Raw genomic sequence first — 23,267 nt, 5'->3', positions numbered from 1 at the left:
ATAAAATTGAAAGATGCCATTAAAATAACAAGAAAAAATTGCTTGTAAATCAATATACAAGAATAACAGTATATACTTACCGTATCTACAGAAAAGAAAAAAAATGTATAATGATATAAATTGGACGAAATATTTACAATTTTTAACGACTCTTGCAAATTTTAACTTTGAATGGTTGGCACTGCATATGCATGTTTAAAATAATCGTCAAAACTAAAGAACCAGTTCTTTAGCATCAACTTTTTACCCATCCCACCAATTTTTATCTTATTTAAAAGTTCACTCCTAAATACGCCAGTAATGGTTGCCGCCCCCTCATAATGCCTTCCACTTACAAGAGAAATCTCAGAAACACTATCTCATAATAAATTTCTTTTGGGGAAAAAATTGCCATCCACAATTGTTAAAACAATTTCATAAAATTTGTTGCATATACTAATGATGTCAAATAGTCACTCACTTTCTCAGTGAGCTCCATTTTCAAGATTTAAAAAAAAAATAGCAGAAATAAAATCTTGTTAGAATCTTCATCGTCAACAACTGGACTATTTCTTCAATTGTAGTCGTCAATTATTTTAAATCCATTGCAACTAATCAATGCTTACACTTTTGCAGAACTAACCAAATATAATAATGTATATTTATCGCCTAGGTTTAATCTTAAATGATAATTTTTTCGTCGTAATAAAATATTGTTAATCAAAGTTGACATAACCCTTAATGATTTAGGCGAACATATGGTCACCGATAATCTCTCTGTTTTTTTTTTCATTTATAACCATTTTTATTAATTTGAAATTATAATATATGATCGTAGTAAGTAATTTTGTTTTACAGTGAATCAAGAAATGCATTGATGATTACATTTAGTATATAAACATATCAAAAAACAATTCACTATTATTCATTTCACAGTGCTTCTGTTTAACATTTGAAATGCATTTAAAAATAAATTCAAGTCAGTTAGAATATCATTTAAAAAATCATTATAGTTTTTTTGTGAATCTATAAGTTTAAAAAACTGTAATATTTAATACTAATAGCCTTTGGTCTCCAGTCGGTTCACTGGGATTAATGGCTGATAGAAATTTCAATTGAGCATTTTGTGAAAATTGATCTTAATGAATTTCTAACTAAACTATTTTGAAATCTCTAACTTTGTCATATATATATTCTAGACTACTTTAAAAGATATGAACCATTCTGTTTATGGAAACTATACATTTTCCTAATTTACTCTCCAGTTCTAGGCTATTACAGAAACAGCAAAATTGTTTATAATGGGTCGAACTTCCAAAAGTTTTCGCTGTTTCCTAATGAGAAGTTAAACCTTAATTGTAATTACAACACAGTTTAAAATTTTTTTATTAAAGCATGTCTTATACTGAAACCTATCTAATGTGGAAAAATAAACTAAGTCGCCATATCGTGATCACCAACAATGGAAAATAAGCTAAAATTTAGGAGCAATGAAAACGATTTGGTTTTCAAGGCAATAATGAAATACATTTTTGTAAAATATGCTTAAAATATTTTATAAAAATTAATTAAATTTAGAAAAAAATATGCCATAAACAATTGGTATTTTTAAAAAAAGATTTTTTTTTTAATTTCTAGGTAATGTAAAATCAAGCCTGCATAGCAAAAATTTGGAAATAATCGCGAAAAAACGCCAAGATTTTGCTTAATTCTTAATAACTGAAAATTCTTATTAATTTTTTTTAAAAAAAATTGTCTCTGAGATGCTCATTTTCGTTATTGAAAGTATGTATTTATCAAGTATGATAGCTTTAGATAAAAAAGTTTAATCTTAGAACATCACCGCATGCAGGCACTTAAACCAGGTTCAAAGTTGGTTTGAAATCTTTATTTTTACTTTCGAAAAAAAAAATGGGTTCATAATTTTAAAATTTGTATAATAGCTAAATGTGTTCTTGTACTTATAAATCACTAATATGCTATCTATTATTATGTCAAATACAGAATGTTATCTAATTAACTTATATTTAACATGGAAAATTTGCCTTAAAATCTATTAAATGGAATTTGTGTTTATAATTCATTGTTACATTGTTTGTTTATAATTCATTGTTTATAATTCATTATGTAATTTAAAATTACTGATGAGGTTTAAAATAGTCGATGTTACAAAGATTTCAGTTATTTAAAAGAAAATAGATTTAATACCTTTACAAAAAATATGTGGGATTTTTTTAAATGTGACAGAATTTTCGCCAAATCAATGAATACTTGAGTCTGAAAGAACTATTTAAATACAGAGATAAAATTTATTAAAAATTCTGCCTTATAAACTAGAGCTTTTTTATATATTTTTTGAATTAAAAATAATGAAAGAAGATTTTTGAGGGAAAAAAACATAAATTTATAAAATATTCTTCCTTAAAAAGTCTAAATAAAAAGATAGAATTATAATTTCTTTAAATTATTCTTAAACTACGGATTGTTCCTAGACCATCAGATAGTTATGAAAAGCTAGTGATCGTTAGAAAAATACTGTGATCTCAATTTATAATAATTATGATTGTGTGTGTCTTAGTTTGTGTTGGTGCTTTACAGGCTAGACATTTTGACTTAGAACAAAATAATATAAAACATGAACAAACAAAATAAAACAAAATAAAATAAAAAATAGTGAGAATATGCACTGTCGAGCCATTCTTAAAAATTTTAATTAGTATGTTAATTAATTGAAAATTAAGCAAAAACTTGGTGTTCCCCACGATAACTTCGAAAAACATTACAATATAAAAAAAATCATCAGCTTAAAATTTAAAACATTTGTGTAAAAAATGAACCGATTGAAATAAAATAAATATGAAACATGATATTTGTTAGAAAAAAAGGCATAAGAATGTTTTGGGGAGAGGGTGTTGTATTTCCAAAATTTTCTCTTATATTCACAAATGAAGGTGATACATCAGAGAACGCTTTTCATGGCAATGGGCATACTACAGTTAAGAAAATTTAATCTTTGGCTTGAATTTAACATTTTTACTGGATCCATAGTGTCATTCTTGGGGATTAGTCCCTGGTATGCTGTTAAAAATAATTAAAAATCGATTTCGATTTTAAATTTTGAACTAAATTTCGATTTTAAACTTCTTTCCCTTCCAATTGAAACAAAAATTTAATAGAGTACTACATTTGTAATCACAAAATTAAGAATCAAATGAGATAAATTTTTTATTAAATTTTTGAGTTATCAAGTTTATATGTTTCTGAAAGTAGAGTTAGACAAACGTCAACCCCTCATTGGATTTGGCTCAAAATTTTATAGGTGTCTACACAATTAGATATTAAATCACTGCACTGAATGTTATCCATCTAGCTCTATCTGTTTTGTGGATTTAATATTAAATTGCATTTGAACAATCAGATAGAAAAACTTCCTCTGAAAAGAATTTACTCAAAATTTGATAGAATTCCATATAGCAAAGACCTCTAACAAATTTCATCCGACCACCTCAAAACATTTTTGAGTTATTTTTGTCACAGATAGACAAATATTTTCCAAAAATGCTTTTTTAAATTAAGGAAGGTCTAAAACATGGAGAATCACCAAAACCTCGGTTTCGAATTTTTTGACGATTACTATATTTTCTCTATACTACGTATACGAGAAAGTAAAAAATACTTATCTTTTAAAATTATTAAATTTGTATTATTTAAGACAAGCACGGTTTAATTTATGCAGAATATCCACTATAATCGGGATTCAATAACTAGTTTCTTAAACGTTAGTAATATATACTTCACAGCTAATTATAAAAAAAATTGCCTAAACGAAGGGAAGAATTGTATTTTATATAGTTTGATTCAATAAATGTGTGGATGAATTGCAGAATTTTAAATTTTAATATAAATCTTCGGTTCTGTGTGTCATATTTAATAGAATATTCTCCAGACATTAATAAATGATGGTTACACTCTTTTGAGACAAAAAGTAATTTGAGTTATGAAAATCTGATAAGTAGTATTTTATAAAGATGATAGAATTTAGAAGCACTCCATTGACCGTCTTGAAGTAGATTCGCCAATCAGCAACCGGAATTACTTCAAGGTCGGCATGCCTAAAATAAGGAAATTGTTGATTGCCTAAATTAATGATATCCAAAGCTTCATAAATTGGTTGAATTTGTTCGCTTTTTGATTTAAAAGTTGGAAGTGTCAAGAATATTTTACTGAATATGATTTTTTGGATCGAAGGACAGTATAAAATTTTAAATTCGTAAACATGATCAAAATAAAATATTATTAATTATATCATTTAAATCCTTTTGAAATTAAAATTAGAAACTGAATTTTATGATAAACCTGAAATTTTTTTGTAGAATAATCTTTTGAGATATTTTAGGAAAAATTCTCTGTAGCAGCCATAATACTTCAATGTCTTTTCTGTGTTTATATTTAAAAATAGAACATATTTCGGTTCAGCAAAAATGTTTTTGTTTTAATTGAAGTTTAATCACTTCCGTTTCAAATTAAATTTTAAATTTTAAGAGAGATGATAGATAGCTAGAAGAACTTATACAATAATAAATAGAACGGTGTAAGATTTCCATAATAATATGAATTAAATGACTATCAAAATGTGAAGCTTAAAAATATTTATTTGAATAAGTCATTAAAACCTAGTTGCATAAAATATTTGATTGAAAATTTTAGCTTCCATTAATATCACCGAGCCAGCTGGTTGACAAAGGCAACTGGTGCTTATGGCTGTTAAATTGAGTCAATAAAGACTATTATGAAAAGAATTATTTCTGAAATGAAACTGAGTTTCTTCAATAAGAGTTGCTTTAAATGCAGAAAGTTGAAATATTCAGACGGCAATGAAACTGAATTGAGTGGTTTTGGTATGAAAGCTTCGTTGATGGCAAATATAGAAACTATGGAAAAAATTCCGAAACTCTCGTAGCCAGGGTAATTTGTCAAAAAAGTGCTAAGTTACGAAGGTTATTGGGCTATACTTGAAATGCGATATTTAAAAGTGACTAAATGTTATCTTGCTGAAAATGTAGAATAGAAATTGTTGAAGGAATTACAATTACTAAATAGATTTCAATAAAGTATTGCAAAGAAAATCGTTATTAAGACAAAACAACTTATTAAATTAAATAGTATCCTTTTTTTATTATTATATTGTTTATACTTCCCAAGAGTATCTCGCATGACTTCTTTCTTAAAATGGAGTCATGAGAGATACTTCGAGATAATTAGCAGATAGGTCTGTAGGAAGCGTTAAATTAATTTTCACTAATAGCAATTTCATTTCGATTGAAGTGTTAATTTTGCAATTTCAGTTGATTGTTAATATTACAGTTTTCTCTTAAATACAAGCAGTAATTTCTAGCACTTGGCTTTTAGAATTTTTTTTACCCTCTCATCAATGCCTTAGCAGATCATTTTAATTGTATGTGTCTGTCAGCTAAATATGTATTAGGGATATTATTGGTGATTGATTTCGGAATATTATTATTGGAATATCAGCAACATCGCCAACCGTGGCATCTATCGATAATTTATCTATGGCTGTGTTATGACATCATGTATTTTTTTTTCTTCAATAAGAAGTGCGTTAAATTCTTGAGCTGGCAAAACGCGTATGTTTATCGCTTGACAGCGCTTATTTGACGTCAAGAGGATATTGCTCGAAGTTCATTTTGAATTATGTCAATCTGATCTTGTACATTCCGATGCTTACAATGATTGTCATTATTTCATCGCCTTAATGTGTAGGCTATATTCTATAAAAGGAAAATCTACTTAGCATATTCATCGTATTATTGTCCGTCTGTAAGCCACCTCTGAACTAATTAATGCGGTAATAAATAATGTAATGACTAATAATAGGTGAAATTATTGCTTCAGTTACACGATAGAGTGTTTTTTTTTAAATTTCCAGTCTCGCTAAGTATTCTTAAATCTATATAATTACCATTCATGAAACACACACACACACTATTTTTTGCTATATTATTTTAAGCCTTTTTTTAATTACAATTTTTAGCATTTAATAATTTAAATTAGAGTTGAAAACTTGAATAAGCAGCCATATTTTTAAATTTTGTTACTACCTAATATGCAATTTTTATCTATTAACTATAAATGTGAAAATTTTCAAAGATTGTCGATAATTTACAGTCGACATTGTTTACGAAGTGAAGTAAAGATCTATTTTATCATCGCTCAACAAACAGTACCATTTATCTATCCCAATTTTCCAAGCTCTATGAGAACAAGAAAAAACTGAATTCGGACACAAATGGTAACAAATACATCTCTTACGATAACTCGAATCTGCTATCGCAAATTTCAAGTTATCATGTGAGAACATTATTTTTGTTTAAGTCACGTCGTATCAATCCAACATAAAAACATCATGTTCTCACATGACTCATATTTCGCAATCACCAAAATTTAGAGAAGCGATGGCTTTTGACCATCTCAGAATCAATTTAGTTCTAAAATGTTTTTTCGTGAAAAATTAGTTTTAAATAATCACGTGATTATCAGACTACTCATGCGTCGATATTAAGAAAACGATGGGTTTTTTCCCCTTATCTCAAAATCGTTCGAGTTCCAATATATATATATATATATATACAATATTTGTATAAATAAGGTGATTCATCGTAGGTGACTGAACAAACTGACAAATTTATTACGGGGAAAAATGTTTTTTAATTCAGAAAATTAAAATGATTTTTGTCTCTTGATATGATGAATACAAAAAGAAAATTATGTGACGAAAACTCGGTTTCTGAAGTTATGTAGGATATTGTATGTATGTATGTATGTTATGTAGGATTATGTAGGATAAAATTCCTTTTAAATAATTGCTGTTTAATGAAGTTTCTAGCAGTATAAATAAAAGCAAAATGCGATATATAAGAAATTTTATACTCAAGGAATTGTTTCGAATTCCCTACGATAATAAAAAAAAGGAATTATCAGCATATGATTTGTATCTTTAAAATTTTGTTGAAATGAAATATCTAGAGTGACGAAGTACCTTCCAAAGTATATATGTTGCAATTTTAAAAATTTTAGGTCATATGATCTGGTCAATAAACCATTAATACACAGAGAGAGAGAGAGAGAGAAAGAAACACACATGATCCTCAATGAAGTTAACTATGAAGACAAAACGTTTATCTGTAAAATGCTGACATATCAGAAAAATCAGAAAATGAGTCACAATATTACATTGTTTAAATTTATCAAAAATGCGGAATGCATATAAGCATAAAAATCAAATTTGTAGGAATTAAGACGTAAAACTATTGTATAAAACTTGAACTATGATTTTTCAAGTGTGCATCAGAAGATAAGAGATTTGTACTTATTATTTTCATTCAAAATATAGCCTGAGAGGTAGTAAAAAAATTTAGAGTTTCATTATTTTAGATCCTTTATAGCTAAATGAATTTTCTGAAAAAGTCAGAATAAATATTTAAAATTTATTTAATTATCATGTAATTTTACCTAAATGACATATACATATAAATAAAATCATTAGTAAGAAGTGAACCACTTGGTTATTATGCGAATAGGTCTTTGAGATTAATGATGATGATTCTTAAGACTTTATTTGAAAATTTGTTTCGTCTTTCAGCAATCAAATTTGAACTTTACAAAGCTTTTAGGACTTTATTTTAACAAAATTAATGTATCTGGTAGAAATTCATTGTACTCGCAGACACATGATTTTTATATATTTCTTTCTGTTCTAAGTTACGAAAGGCAATTTATTTTCATAAGATTTCCTCCACATTAATGTTTTGAATAGTCAAAATCATAATGAAGCTCTATTTCCTAAGGATTAAATCAGAGTGATTGCAAAGCTGTAGAAATTATCTTCTTCTAGATTTTCAAAGATATTCTTGGTTTATAAGGAAAATTATCCTAAGTCTTATCAGTTGTTCCATAAAGACTTGATATGACTTCAGTTTCTTTCAAAATGTTCTCCAAAGGCAATTTTATTCATTTGTTGATGAACTCGGGTCTTTTCATTCTGTTTCTATTATAACAAAAAAAAAAAGATCTTAAAGTACCATGCTGTGGTTGACATTTCGACCACTTTGAACAAAATGCTTTTTTCTGAAAGAAATAAAACATTATAAGAAATATTTTTTAAAGAATTGACCTTCGAGGTAACGAAAAGGAACTGTATCATTTGGGAAAGCGTTCTTTTATTTTCATTGATTCGTAAAACAGATATTTTAATCAGGGATAAAATCCTTAAATTTAATTAATGAAAAATGCATGAAAAATTTATCTCTAAAGTAAAAAAATAATTAAAGGAAACATACATTTATGCTTTTTAATTTTCCATAAAGAAAGAATGAATTTTTTTTGGCGAAAGTTACGTAGAGCACCTCAATATTCATATCATACATCGCACATAGCAAATCGGCATTTGTTATTAACAGCTTTCATCCACATTCTATGAAAATTTTGAGAGTCGATGCATCATCATGTATCTGTTGGCGTTCATAAATTATCGAACTTGAAAATAAGTTTCGATAGTGTGTGTTCCGAAATGTACAATTCGGAAATGTACAATGCGGTTAGGTCAAAATTGAATCGAAGATGACAGTATCACTAACCATTAAATATTCACTTTATTAAAAAAACTTCGAAACTTTATTTATTTTATATAATTAAATTTAAAATTATGTATTATATAAAAATTTGGAATTGATTTTTTGTAAGTGTAAAATCATTCTTCTAATAGCTGAGCTGAAATATGCAAATATTTAACATGTAAAATGTTCTTAAGATCATATAATAAATATAGATACTTTTATGCTATAAAAAGAACGTTAATTTAAACTAAAATCATCTTAGAATTTCATTTAGAAAAAAATCAATTACTGAAGGCTGCAAGTTTTTTTTATTAAGTTTTAAAGTAGGCCACCGAATAGTCCTGTGATAATGAAGCAAAAATTCCAATGTATAGCATTAAATTGCTTTCAAAAATATGGGGAAATCCATCAAACAAAATAACGACTCTTAATTCCTGATATATTATTTCCTGTGATAGAAAGAAAGGACAAATGGGTAATTTAATTTTGAAATCTTCCAACAATTAAAATTTCTTTCCTCTTTAATTAAAAACATATCGAATACTTTCCAAAATACATGTACAACAAGTTTTATTTTAAATAATATTATATGAAATGGACTTTATAGCATTAAATTTGAAAACACACAAAAAAAAAAAAACTACCAATTTAGCGGGAATTTTTTCATCTCGTTTCTTTAGTACATTAGAACAACAGAGAGGGCTTTTGTGCTTTGAAATATAATCTATTAAGTTGGAGACAATAGTCAGTGCCAAGATAAAAACCAGCAAGACAAATTTCATAGACCTAAATTTTGCTGTTTTAAATTACTTCAACCTCATACTCGAAAACATGCAGACTGGCAAACGAACTACTCTTTGACAAATAATGTCGAATATATTTGATAAATATCTGTAATGCTGGTGAGGAAACAATAAGCCTAATTTCATCCTCTTGCTATTTACTTCTCATAGATGGTCCAAAATTTAACAGAAATGTATGAATTTGGTTAAAGAGTTGCATAACATATTTTAAATCTAATTCATTCAGTTTTTGAATCGTTGTGTCCCCCGGTAAGTTGAAATAATTCCAAAAATGTGTCTTTCGGTCTCTTGGAGATCTGAAAGGGGAAATTCATCAATTTATTTCAGTCGAATTTTTTGGCTATTACAACATTTTCCTTTCTCTACTTCATGAATGGAAAATCAAATAAATAAATAAAAATAATTATAAAAACTTACTAAAAATGTCGTTGGAAAAATAAATTTTTCAATAAAAAATTTATTATTAATCAGAGTTTCTTTTATTTGAATACATTGTTTTTAGTAATATGTAAATTTATGTATTTTAATAATCAATAAGTATCCTTCACAAGGACGAAATTCTGTATAATAAACTTCCTTGGTTTTCAAGAACAATGTTTCTCATATTCGTGTCACGATCATGGATTCGAAACAAAAGACAATGGATTCATTCTTTTTCTTTACTTGACCGCATTTCTTCAGATGCAATTGAATATACAAAAAGAATAATATCAGCAAACTATTTCAAAAAGTATGAATTAAAAACCTTTTTCCTGATTTCTTTTTAAATGCAAATACAAATTCAGGTATTTTCGTATTTTATACAAACTTGTAAGATTCGTATTAAAAAACCGAATTTAAGTTTTTATTTTAATTTCATTTAGATCATTTCTGATCTTTGAATAAGCAACGAATACGAAAGATATAAAAAAATAATGCTACGAAGTTAAAAATATTTACTGAAGTTGTAAATTGGGGATTTTGTTTTGCAATTTTGATTTTAAATTATGTCACTAGACAGTGAAATGAATAGATTTGTAGCTTCTCTTAAAATTATTTGGTGTCCTGGTGGCCTAGGTATTTTACTGAACTGGAACCCTTTTATATTTCTCGCTTCATTTATTTTTATAAAATAAAAACCTGATTAAAACGTGTTATTTGTTCTATATCCATATTTTCATTTCCAAACAGGTGTCTGAAAAAAGTTTCTTAGAACAATCAATAGTAACCAAAATATGTACGAACGATAAACAAAAAAAGAATATTATTATGATAATTAGTTACTTTATTCATTAAAATTTTGATATAGCATATTTAACTCTTATTTTTCCTTTCGACCTCTATTAATCAAGAACTTGCGTATATTATGATCTTTGCTTCCTTTCTTTCATTTCAGGTGGATTGCTGGGAAAATAAATTGCGATTAAATCACCAAGGAAGATTAGTGTACAATCCAATGGCATCAGCTCTTCTTTAATAATATCAAAGAATGTTAAAAAGAACAGTAAAATCTTGTTTTGTTCATTACTAGGCTAAGTATTTAGGCTAGTAATATGCCAACTGGAAAACATTCACAGACGGAAGTAATATTTTTTATTTTCTCGTTGATATTTGATTTGTTTTCAATTGCAAATAAGTTGAGATACGGGTTTCTATCGTTTTCCTGTGGGTTATGTTTAAAAATTTTTCTTGTTAAGTCTTATTTCTCTGTCATCTGCTGCTTGTTGATTTCTGTTTATGTTGATGTGTGCTTTCGCTGCTTGTTATCTTGGAAATTTAGAAATGAATTAAGGACATAACTTAGTCGGTAGCTAACTCTTGAATGAAATTTTTAAAAAAATGTTTTTTTTGTTCTAGTTTTATTATGCATTGAAACGCTTTAATATATTTGAAACATTTCCTATATTATTCCTATTTTTTATAATTTTTTTATCTTTCTCTATAATGAAGAAAACAGGAAGTAGAGCCAAATGTATGAAAAAATTGGTTAATTGTTATGGGTTTTCAGTTAATAAGTTTTCCTTAATGTACTAAAAACACGTTACCAAAATTTTTGAACTTCACTTTTATTATTCTCTATAGCATTGTAAACGAAATTTCTAATGAGTAAAAAGTGTAAACAACAAAGGCATAATAAAATATACTAAAATGTTCGTTTTTTTGGATATTTCATACATTAAACAGAAATTTGAATAATATAGAGAAAAAGAGAAAATATTTAAAATAACACTTTCATGATGACGAAATTATGTTTTCAAAAATAAAGTGATTGTTGTACAGGAGGAATATAAATTTAGCATCATATTTATTGGAGAAATATGAACAGATGTTTCATTTTAAGAAACATCTATTCGTTATTTCTTCATTATTCGTTATTTATCTATTCTTTAAATATCTCGTTTTATGGCATACTTTGCGCCAAAAATCATGTCTCAACATGTTTTTAGTTGGGGAGGTGAGATAATCTGAGCTTATCATATTCAAATAAGAATTGAGAAGTTCATTTTAAAAAGTTTTATTATAAATCTTTAATATTAGTAATTTTGGATCGAAGATTAATTCTTCATTAAATTTTCTCAATAATTTTTATCGCAAAGGCCAATAGATTGTGTGCATTTTTAGAAAGTTTGCATTAAAGAAGTGGGTCATTCATCTCTCCCTTAACTCGACCGTACGTAAAAATTTTAATACAACACTAAAATTTGTACTCAAAAAATACTCTATTTATTTATCATTTCCTAAAATCAATACATTATAATATGTACTGTAACTGCAAACAAAAAGGAACAGAAATTTATAATATAACAATGAATAACAGTAACATATTTTGAAAATAAAAATGCAATTAAAATCGCTTGGCCCAAGAGAATGTGAAGTTGCAGCGGAAGTACACACAAATTAAAAATAATCGTTATTTCCATTATTAGTATGTTATGGTCTGTGTTATATAGTCTGAAATAAACGGAATTTGATACGCAGCAGAATTTGTCGTTTTCCTGTCCTCATGCTGATTTTTATATCTATTATATTTTTGTGTGCGTTCCAAATAGTGTGGTGATTGAATGGAACTTGAAACATCTGTCAGTAACCTGTTATGTTATTGTAGATATATAAAAAAAAATCCAGTGCCTGAATTTATTTACGTATAAATTGTGTAAATATGTACATATTGTTATTGTACAATAATTATTGTATGTATAGGTCCAGTAAATTTTATATTAAAGTATTTTTATTGAAACTTGTTAGATGCTTATTTATGTTTTTCAAAATTAACTACACATTTCAAATGTCTTTTTTCCGACAATTGTTCTTTAGACCAATTTCGGTGATAAAAACCACCCTGTTTTAAGCATATGTAAATTTACCAATAATTTTCACATTTTCTCTGGTTTTTTTATCGTATAATTAAATCAAAATTATTCTAGATGAATAAAACAATTCCTTATTGAAATCATTATTAATAATAATTTTAAATTTAGTTCATTTATTTTCATATCTATGAGCTTATATTTATTAATATCCAATTTCATAGCTAAAGCAGTCTAAAAAAGGTTATAAACCAATCTATTTTAATTTTTTCAAACAGAATTGATTTATTCGGCTTTCATTAGAATTTCCTGACTGACTTTGGATTTATTACAAGTTTTTGGTTTGTTTTGGTGCATAATTTAATTCCGTTAAAATGAGTAGCTGAATTCACACCTGCGTAAAATCAGTAAAGATATTCCACAGAATTTCTAGAACATAAGTTTTAGAATTAAATGAACAATTTACAAACAACTGTTAAAATTTTGTTTTTACAGACTTGCCCATAATAACGAATAATTTACAGTTAAAATAATTGCAAAAAAGTTAATTAATTATTTTTGTAAATTTATTATGCAATTATTATACAAAATTATTCCTATTATACAAAAATTGTTGTTGTTAACAACATTCCTGATAAAGAATCATTAAATTTATTCTCATTTAAGCCTTATAATTTCTAGAAACAATTTATACTACTTCCGACATAAGCTGAAGTTTACTTTTAATTTAAATATCGAATCACCATATTTTCAGACAATGTTTATTCTTTAAAAATGATATTTATTTATAAATTACGAATATTTCTACTTTTTCAGATGTTGGCTTATTTTCAGGTGACGAAGATATTTCGCTGTATAGATAATCCAAGAAGATTGCTTAACAACTTTAAGGGAAGGTCAGATATACATTTTTCCATTGGAGAATGGAATCAAAATGTGAAAAAGACAGTTACGAAAAACTCTTTGTCAGGGAAATAAGTAAAAGAAGACAAGTTGTACAACACAAACATAACCGAATCTAAATTAACAATCTGGGTGCATGAATTACAAAATGAAAGGCATTTATCTTTTCAGACGCCAATTCCTTTGAACACTTACTTTAAATACTCAAAAATTTATTATTATTCGATATTGGATCTATTTTCATAATCACACTTGGCATGTTCAGTATAAATTGTAATGTTATCATTCATGCAGTTGCGTTGTTATATATTGAAAATTAATTTTCATTAATATTGTGCATTACATTTTACCTTGAATATTCCTTTCTTTAATTTAAGTCGCAGTCGCCCTCTGTAGAGGCCATCGTTTTCATTTCCGACATCAAGCCGTGTCGGAGAAATGACCTATTTCTTTAACTTGACTTATCCTTTAAGCTTGCAAGCGAATTAACGGTACCCTGTATTTATGTATTACTGGAAAGAAAAAAAAAAGAAAAGCTCACTGTTGCATTTGTAGAGATAAATCGGAAACTAGTTTCTAAACTCGGTTCTAGTTTTAAGAAATATTAAGAAAATTTAAATTAAATAAAACTACAGACGTTTGTAATTGTTCAGAATAAAAATTGTAAAAGGGGATTATTGTGTTTTTAGGCAAATGGAGATGGCTAAATCATTTCCGAATTCTAAAGCCTAAAACGAGGTAGTATATTCATGATAACTATAACTATCCAGAGACATTCTTTCTAAATTTTACATAAAAACCATTACTATTTTGTAAAGAAATATGCATTGAAAAATATAGAACATTCTTGAACAAAGTGTAAAATTCTATAAATTAATTCAAGAGCCAGGCCCCATCATTATGTATGAGACACAATTTTTCCTGAGGATGATTACCTTTTTATTTCAATGAAAAGAAGAAAGAAAATTTACAAAAAATATCGTTTCTTTCATGACGTTTAAGATTGTTTAAAATATTGAAATGAATCGATTTGTAAATTTATTGCATTTATTTCAATTTTCATTTTATTATAAATTGCATCAATTTATTGGGAAGCAAATAACGAAATACAAAAATAGAAAATTAATAAAAGTGACACAATTATAATTAAAAACGAGGCACTATAAGGACTAAGGTACTACGTTGGAATTAAATAACTTAACAAATATATATGGTCATTCTCACCGCTTTTGAAATGAAAATAGGAAAATGTTTGTTAGATCAGAATAATATTTTAAATTTATATTAATCAAAGAAAACTCTCTAAATTAATTTAATATTTGAAATCAAATTATATTGGAAACATCTTTTAAAAAAAAAAATTTCTTTAGTTGCCTGACGCATCACAGCAATGTATTTATTGAAAGGAGTTTCGAATTCTGTGCAGAGGATTAAAATATTAAACATTTAAATTTCTTTAATATTTTCTCAAAATTATTGATAGCGAAATTTCTAAGATACCAATGAATTGGTTTAATATCTCATGATTTTAGATGAAATGAATGTATGTAGTGTGTTTTTATTTGTGTTTCCTTAAATGCATGCATTAAAAAAATTTCGTATTCTTAAAGAAAAATATTCCAAATAAAAATAGAATTTAAGGAAAGAAAGTTAAAAACATAAATCAATTTCTTTATCAAATGTTCTAGCATTTTTTTCCCTAATAAACTGGTTTGACAAGCACGAATTTTTGACAGCAGACTTGATAAATTTTCTTACACTACTGCAATCACTTTTTTAGAGGTAAACACATCTAGTATCAAAGGTGACCACAGAGGATCTATTATTTAACGTTAAAGTTAAAACGGACCCTAGGGCCAGCAGCAGCCTTCAGAATTATCTAGAATTGATTCTAAATGGCGTCAGACAACCTTGGAGATCCATCCTGAAGACAACCTGATGAAACACCAAGAGGCCACCAAGGAACCCTCGAGATTCTTCATTAAAACATCCTCGAATATTTGGACATCAGTGCTCTCTGCAAAAATTTCGAAATCAGGTTAAGAATTCGAAACGACCTCACGTGAAACGCGCGTAACATGAAAGCAATGGCCTCCTCGCGTCCTTCAAGGACGTAGAAACACAGATCAACTTCCTGAGCATGATTTGTTTTTTCAAGATAATTTTATTGATTACGTATATCAGTACCCCAAAACAGTTGCTTAAAAGAAGGACATACTTACCGATTACTTCATCTTTTTTTTCCCGTACAAGTTTGCAACTATATATATATATATATATATAAGTTTTAGTTTCTCATTAACATTAAAATCGATTTTTTTGAATAATATTAATTATTTTTTTATGAAAACAATTATAAAATATTATTTAATTAATATTTTTAATTTGTAATCTAACTAAAAAGCCGCGAACGCATACAATAAATACGAATGGCTTGTGGTTCTTCTAATGCGTAATCAAATAGTTTCTACATTATAAAAGTTATATAAATGTAAAAAATGAATAGTTCCTTTTGCACAAGAAGAATATAAAAGAAGAGTTTGTTTTATATAGTAAATTACTTTCTAGTTTTTCTCTTATATTAATTATTTTTAAGAAATAAACAGTTGAAATTCTTTATTGGAAAAAATGTCAATCTTTTAAAATTAATTTTGATAAGATTTCAAAAATTAATTTTTTGATAAAATTAATTATTAAATTGAAATTTATAATTTTGAAAATCTATAGTATATTTTGCATTTGTATCACATCAATTTTACTTCATATATTTTATATGCAGAAATTTATGGAAAAATTCATGCGAGACATTAATAAAAATGATTAATTTTTTTAAAAAATCGTCTTTTAATGAAAGAAAATTTATTTTTGTATTATTTGGGCTTAACGTCCTCATTTCAAGAAAGAGGTATTTCTGATTTCTCGATAAATGGGTTCGTTATGCTCGTTGATCACGAGTTCAAACCCGATGTAAATCCCTTCAAAAAGTACTTTCACCTAAGTCTGAGAATTAGAACACTAGCTTCTTATCCATGACTAATTAGAACTTGCACATATAACATGAAATAGAACAAGTGTCTCAGGAAAACATTAACAGTAAATGACGAAATATTTGCTCGTTTCAATTGAATATTTAGATCTTGGGATTCGGAAAGCGAAAGGAATTTATTCGGTTTTTATTCATATCGATTCATTATCCTTAAATTAATCATTCCTATGTACAAATTATAAATTGCAGTTACAAGTTTAGTTAGTCAAATTCTACTGCTAATAAACTTTCGAAAATCCGCGCAATTGTTGATGGACTGATTTATAGATAGGAAATAACTATTTTTTGTAACAAATAAGCCACTACATAAAAATTTTATAAGAATCTTACTAATATTCATTATTCCGTAATGCTTTAGACAAAGAGGTAGAAAATTGTTAACTTTTTAATGCTTTATAACCTACGAAATATAAGATTAATCATAAATAAAATAAAGACATTTTAATAAAAGAATAATTTAGAAATTAGATTATAATAAGTAACATTTTGAAAACACATAAATTTTAATTTTGCATTAGAAAGAGTCCTAATTCTATTTGATTAGAAAGTAAAAGAAAGTAAAGGTAAAAACGCATTATAAAATATGGAAATCAAAACTAACTGGACCGAAGTTTTGAAGGGTTTCAATTGATTAGTAGTATTCTTGTTCAGTTTGTTTACATTTTAGCAGAAAATGAAAAATCAATTTTCATTTTAAGACTACATTTTATTTTTACAGATCACTTCGTTTCTGATTATATTTACAGAATATAAATATGCTGGATATTAATACAGACGAAAATGAGATATTTTCATTTATGCTTTTTTTTCTAATTTTCAAAAGAGAATATATTGTCATTCATATCATTTTCATTTTACTCATTTTTTTATCCTGCCTTATTTAATAAACCTCTTCATTACAGTCCCACTTGTATCGTCATTAGGCTGATTTAAAGTTTATTTTCACAGCATTGGGTGTTTTAAGAAATACTTTGATTTTATTATTATTTAGAAAGCTTATGCTGCAGAGTTCATTTTAAATACCTTGCCTTGAAAAAACATAAAACCTGGACTTCATTGTTCTTCCAGTCTAAAATCGGGTTTATGACTTAAGACTGAAATGATTCTATCCTTAAAGTTTTTTTTCTCTTTCAGAAAAGTTTACACTTGATTCTCATGGTAAGCAATTTTCTGCGAGTATAAACATTTTTTTTTTCAGTACTGCTTTTTAGAAAACACGTTTGAATAAGAAAAACATTATGCACTTCAGAACAATAGTCATGACGTCTCCGAAACCTTTTTGCTTTTTGGATCGTAAGAAATTCCTGTCTCAATTTCGAAGCTCATTCACCTCTTAAAATCTCATTTATATTGCTAAGCTTATATATTGAGTATGCAAATTATTTCAGTAAGTAAATTAAAAAAAAAAATTAATATATAGCTTTTATTTTTTAACCACGTGAAATAATTATTTTTTAAATTAAATTTTTTTTCTTCTTTAATATGATTGATTACTTGACTTCGTCATAAGTTCTTTAATATTATTATCGTTGATACCAAGATCTATGCCTTTTTTTCTTTACATCGATATCTATATGAGGCGATGCAAGACTTTTCAAGTTTAAATAAAAGCTATTTGAAAAATAGCCTTTATTTTTAACTACCAGAATTGAATTCCTAGGTAGTTATAGTTTACAGAAAATTTATTTTATTTACAAGTTTTTTTTTCTATTCGATAAATCAACAAATTGTAAAATTAGGATCGGTTTACAAGTGAATTTTTCTTGAGATGTGCTTACTTTTGTTAATTTTCTTTCCTTCTGCATATTTCATCGGGAAATGTCATATGACAGCTTAACCGAAATACGAAGAGATATACGGAAGCTTTCAAAGTAAGAATAGATAATTTCGTTATGTTATATACACTAGAATAATGAGAAGTGGCTCATTGAATGATATTTTGAGTGAAATTAAAAACTTCTTAATATTATTTGAAACCAAGAAATGTATATAGTTTAACCTGAGTGATGATATTTGAATAATAAATTTTCTTATTTCATTACAAGCATCGCAAGAACAATTACAAAATGACCTTGCACATCTATTACGAATTCTCTTTTAATAGTTTCGCTTGATGTGCTAAAAAAATTACAGTTATTTATTTAATTAATCAAATTTTTTATGGGTATCAAAAGTAAAATTTCGGTGAAAAAATATATGTGTAATTATTTGAGCAAATATTCTAGTAAGAATTTATGCAAGTTAAAATCATTCAATGCCACATAAACTAATTTAATTTTAAAAAATCACATTTTTAGATTTCACTTAGTTTTAAAAGATGACATTTCTAGATTTGCTTTTTTCACAAAGAGGAAATAAACTTTATGGGCATTCTTTCTAAGATTCGGAAATATCATTCACATTTGAACAGTCAAATGTTGATGATACAATAACGGAAGTTAGTATGTTGGCCGGCGTCCTGGCATAGAGATAGCGCCTTCCTCGTGATCTGGGCGTCCTGGTTTGGAGTCCCAGTTTGGGCATGGTTTTTCTTCCTCTGTGTTCTATCTGTGAGATGTGCGAATTAAGTAGCTAAGTTGTACTCTTGGCCCTAGTTGGCGCTATTTAAAAAGAAAAAGACGCTCATTCGGCTCAAATAGTTTACAGATCTGACAGCGGCTTCTAAAGTGTCGTAAGTAACGACAATATGATTGCATGTACTTGGACTGCAAGATTAAGTCATGAATATAATGGAATACATGACATCAAAATGGAATAACTTTAGTAAACTATGACTTTTAATTTTTCATGGAATGCTATTTGCAGAAAATGTGTATGTGAAATGTGCATTAGGATTCGCTGTTGCTAATTTTAATGATTACATATATCAATTTATGTGCTCTCCATCTATATGCTAGGTCTGGGAAAAAATAACTTTTACAAATTAATTCAAAATGTTGCAATGATTTTTCAAAAATGCAAAGACATCAAATTTCGAAAGGTTGAAGAATGTTATGATGTTTTTGGTGGTTTTTTTTAATTAAACAAATAATTCGTGATAATATTCACAATGCAACAATTAAAGTAATATTTCATGACATCAACAATAAATTTCAAAAGCCAATGCATTCATTTTTCCAAGATTAAGCTTCAGTTGTGATTATACATTCATAAATAATATAAGTTTATTTTTAAAAAAACAATCAATTCTTTTAAAGTAGATCGTTTTTGTATAAATCATAAGAATTGAATTTCATTACATACAAAATCACATAATTTGTTAAATTCTTGACTTTTTTATATTTTTTAGAAAATATAATTTTATTCACTCTTGTATTTCATTAAAATTTTTTCTCAAACCTTTTGGATAAGCTTCAAAATAAATCAAATTACTTTAGTAATGTAACGTGAGTATAAGAGTTGTAAACTATTACTAGACTATATACAAGGCATGAATTAATTAATGTTCTTTCAATTAGCTCTGAAAACTGGAACTCATTGATAGTTGCAAAATTCATGTTTTTTCTATCTCAAAAGTTACTATGTTAAATTTAGGTCAGGGTTCATAACAAGGCGACTGAAAGCGAATGGTTGCTCCTATGTGTTGCGCATTTAAATTAGAATTCATGAAATTTTTTTCAGCATTTTTGCCATTTTTTTCAAACATATTGTAAATTTATTCATAAATATATATTTGATGATTTATAACCTGGTACATTCGTTTCATTTTCGCATGATTCTCAGAAATATCGTATTTATTATGAGATAGTATAGATACTATAATTTGTCCTATATATCCATAATTTTGCTCTTACCACATTATAGTTGTTGTGGTATGCCATAATTTGAATTACTCATTCTTATATCAGTAGCTATGAGTTATAGATTTAGTAATGCCAAGTATCAAGTGCCAAAAATTAAAAATTTTAAAATAGACAGAGTAACCCATAATTATTAGATGTGTGACTAGTTTTATTCTTCGTTTTTTCAAAGACTTTTTTTTTATTTCAGTAACTTAAAAATTACGATATTTTGGATATAAAGTCAACAGATTTAATCGAAATAGTTAAGTTTAATTACAGCATCTAAAATTATGATTTTGAACCTACCTTTAAGTTGTAAGTTTTCTTTTAGTTTAAATGGAAAAAAATTACTCAATAGATGTTTGCACATAGCAGATTAACTTTTAGAAAAAAAATTATGAAAAAATTTTAATTGATTTATTTTTATAAAACTGAGAGTGTGCAATTCAGTCTTTCATCAATTTTCTTCATTGCTTTTGCCAGTTCGTAATCTTGTGAAAGCAGTGGCAAGAAATCTTTGCAAATAAAAACTTTAAAGAATTAAAAAAATAATAATAATCTGTTTATATTAGAAATATTAAATGGATTAGGAATATTAAAAATAATATAATGCCTCAATTTTTTTTCTTTACATTTCTGCTCCGAAATGTTCTTAAAAAATTAATTGATTTGTAAAGCAAAAAAATGTTACTTTTAATTCATTTCAATAGTGCTTTGAGAATTGATTTCTGCTCCCCATTAGGTAACAAACCAGCCTCCCACCTGTGAAGAGAACTAATAACGCATAATGTTTAGAGAAAAAGCATATCTAGTCTGTACCACTAACCAAGTATTCGAATGAACTGAATATCTCTCCTCTGAATATTAATTTTCTTTCTGATCTGGTTTCGTCCCATTCAGAGTTGAGCACATGATTCAAGAGAAATAAACAACAACAATAAAGGAAGAAACGAAAACGTTATTTGAATGACACCTGATACACACGCACCGTAGCTACTTTCTTTGCTTTTCCAACCACTCATTAGGAAGCAATCACATCGCTGATTTTCCAGTTCCTATCCCCACGCCAAATCTCTCATGCGTGGATGGGAGCGTTTGGCGAAGATGCTTGGCGATAATTGCAAAGAAGGGTAGCGGGTAACCCTTACTCAGTATGTTCTGTCTGGTATGTATTCGAGCGAAATAGTACTAACTTGAGGTCACTGATTCCGAAGTGCCTGAAGCTCTTGAGACAACTGGGTCAACTATACACGGATCTGAAACATTTTACTTCCTCGTTAGATTTTGAAATGGTGCTCACTCTATGTGTACGATGACGTTTCTCACAACCTCGTCATCATTAGCACAGTGGAATGAACATAAATATTGACAGCTGTTTTTAACGATTCGAATTTTCAAATGCCAATCTCATAATAGCATCTCAGGGCCATGCATTGTAAAAATGCTGTCTCTTAGAAAGTTAGAACAAAAGTTTGCTGTCCTCATTAAAAATAATGATTTTTAAAAAGGATTTTCCTTAAATAGTAATGGAGTCATAAAAATGCATTAAAATAATCAGTTGCATATTGCAGCTGCTTAAGCAATGCAATTTTCAGAAGCAATTTAAAGTATAATTTTAAGAAATTTTAGATTTTTTTAAAAAGAATTATGCTTAGTACCAGTGAGTAACTAATCATTTCGGGAAATAAGTTTTTTATCTAGCAAATTTTATCAAATATTTTTAACAAAACACAAAAATTCAGAAGAGCACATTTTATCCAGAATTCACAATTTTACAGAATTAAAATTATTAAATTTAAAAAAATATTTAATTTATAAAATTAAATAATTATAATTCCTTTTTTTAAAAGTTTTTAATTGAATATGTGAAATAAAGGCGTAAACTATTTTTGACAGTATATTTTGTTTCTTTTATATATCTAATTACCTAACTAGATTTCCTGAATATCTAACGAATCAATAGTTATCTAAACAGATCTGATTGAAGTACGTAATAAACAGGTAATTTCAAATTGTTACAGTCTCAGTATTATAAGTAGACAAATAAAATTATTAAAAAACTGTAATTTTTTTGTAGTTGATCTTTAAATCCTTGTATTTTTCATAATAGAAATGTAATATTCTGGTTCAGTTTATAGGAACAAGTACCTGTATTTATAAATTATTTCTCATATTAATTATAATATACAATTATTAACATTTCTTGAAGGAATGACTCTAAAGTGTAATTCTGTTTTGTTTCTTTAATTACAAATTGATAGCTAGCTCAAACAGATTAATGTGAAATGCTATGCCTTAATTTTAGATATTTATGGCGTAATATTGAATTATGAAAATTACTGTCATAATTTCATTAAACAATTCTTAAATTAAAAATTTGGTACTAAAATATATTCATATTTCACAGAAACTTGAAATTTGTGTCATTTCCAATTTGCATTTTAATTTATATAAAATTGATTCTGCATAAATTAAAAGATAAAAGAAATTATTGCAATAAATTTAAAGTGTTGAGTTTTCTGCTGTTTTTGAGCTGGCCTGAATCTGGCAGTATATGATGCTGTCTACTGCTGTGACGGAGAAGACCGACCCAGTGATTCGCAAACCAGTTATGGCAAAACAGACATCCACTTTTCCAGGGTGTAACGTTAATTAAATTATCTCATATATATTTGCTCACACAAAACATTTTATTATTGCAAATATATAAATCTCATAGGTAGAACATGTTTCACGACTAAACCATTGCATTTGCATTCCAAAATTTCGGATTTATCACAGATAAATTCTACCAATCGTTAGAATATTCTCACAACATTTAGATTTAGCAAACC

General features: G+C 27.1%; 1 protein-coding gene across 2 annotated transcripts in view; it reads left to right on the top strand.

Annotated features, from left to right (window-relative positions):
- The window catches only part of LOC129966047 (mid1-interacting protein 1-B-like), a 79,615-nt gene that overhangs the window by 30,765 nt on the left and 25,583 nt on the right, over positions 1-23,267 (top strand). The window contains exon 2 of one of the 2 annotated variants that reach the window (XM_056080399.1): positions 10,791-12,632. The exons of the other annotated variant lie outside the window; for it this stretch is intronic. The gene's annotated coding sequence lies outside the window, so the exon portion shown is untranslated. Of the gene's footprint in view, positions 1-10,790; positions 12,633-23,267 lie in introns of those variants that run through there. 2 annotated transcript variants of the gene reach the window in all.

The sequence above is a fragment of the Argiope bruennichi genome, chromosome 4 (genome assembly GCF_947563725.1).
Source record: "Argiope bruennichi chromosome 4, qqArgBrue1.1, whole genome shotgun sequence".
Taxonomy (NCBI): Eukaryota; Metazoa; Arthropoda; class Arachnida; order Araneae; family Araneidae; genus Argiope; species Argiope bruennichi.
Note: the sequence above shows the minus strand (reverse complement) of the source record. Positions and strands in the feature narration are given on the sequence as shown.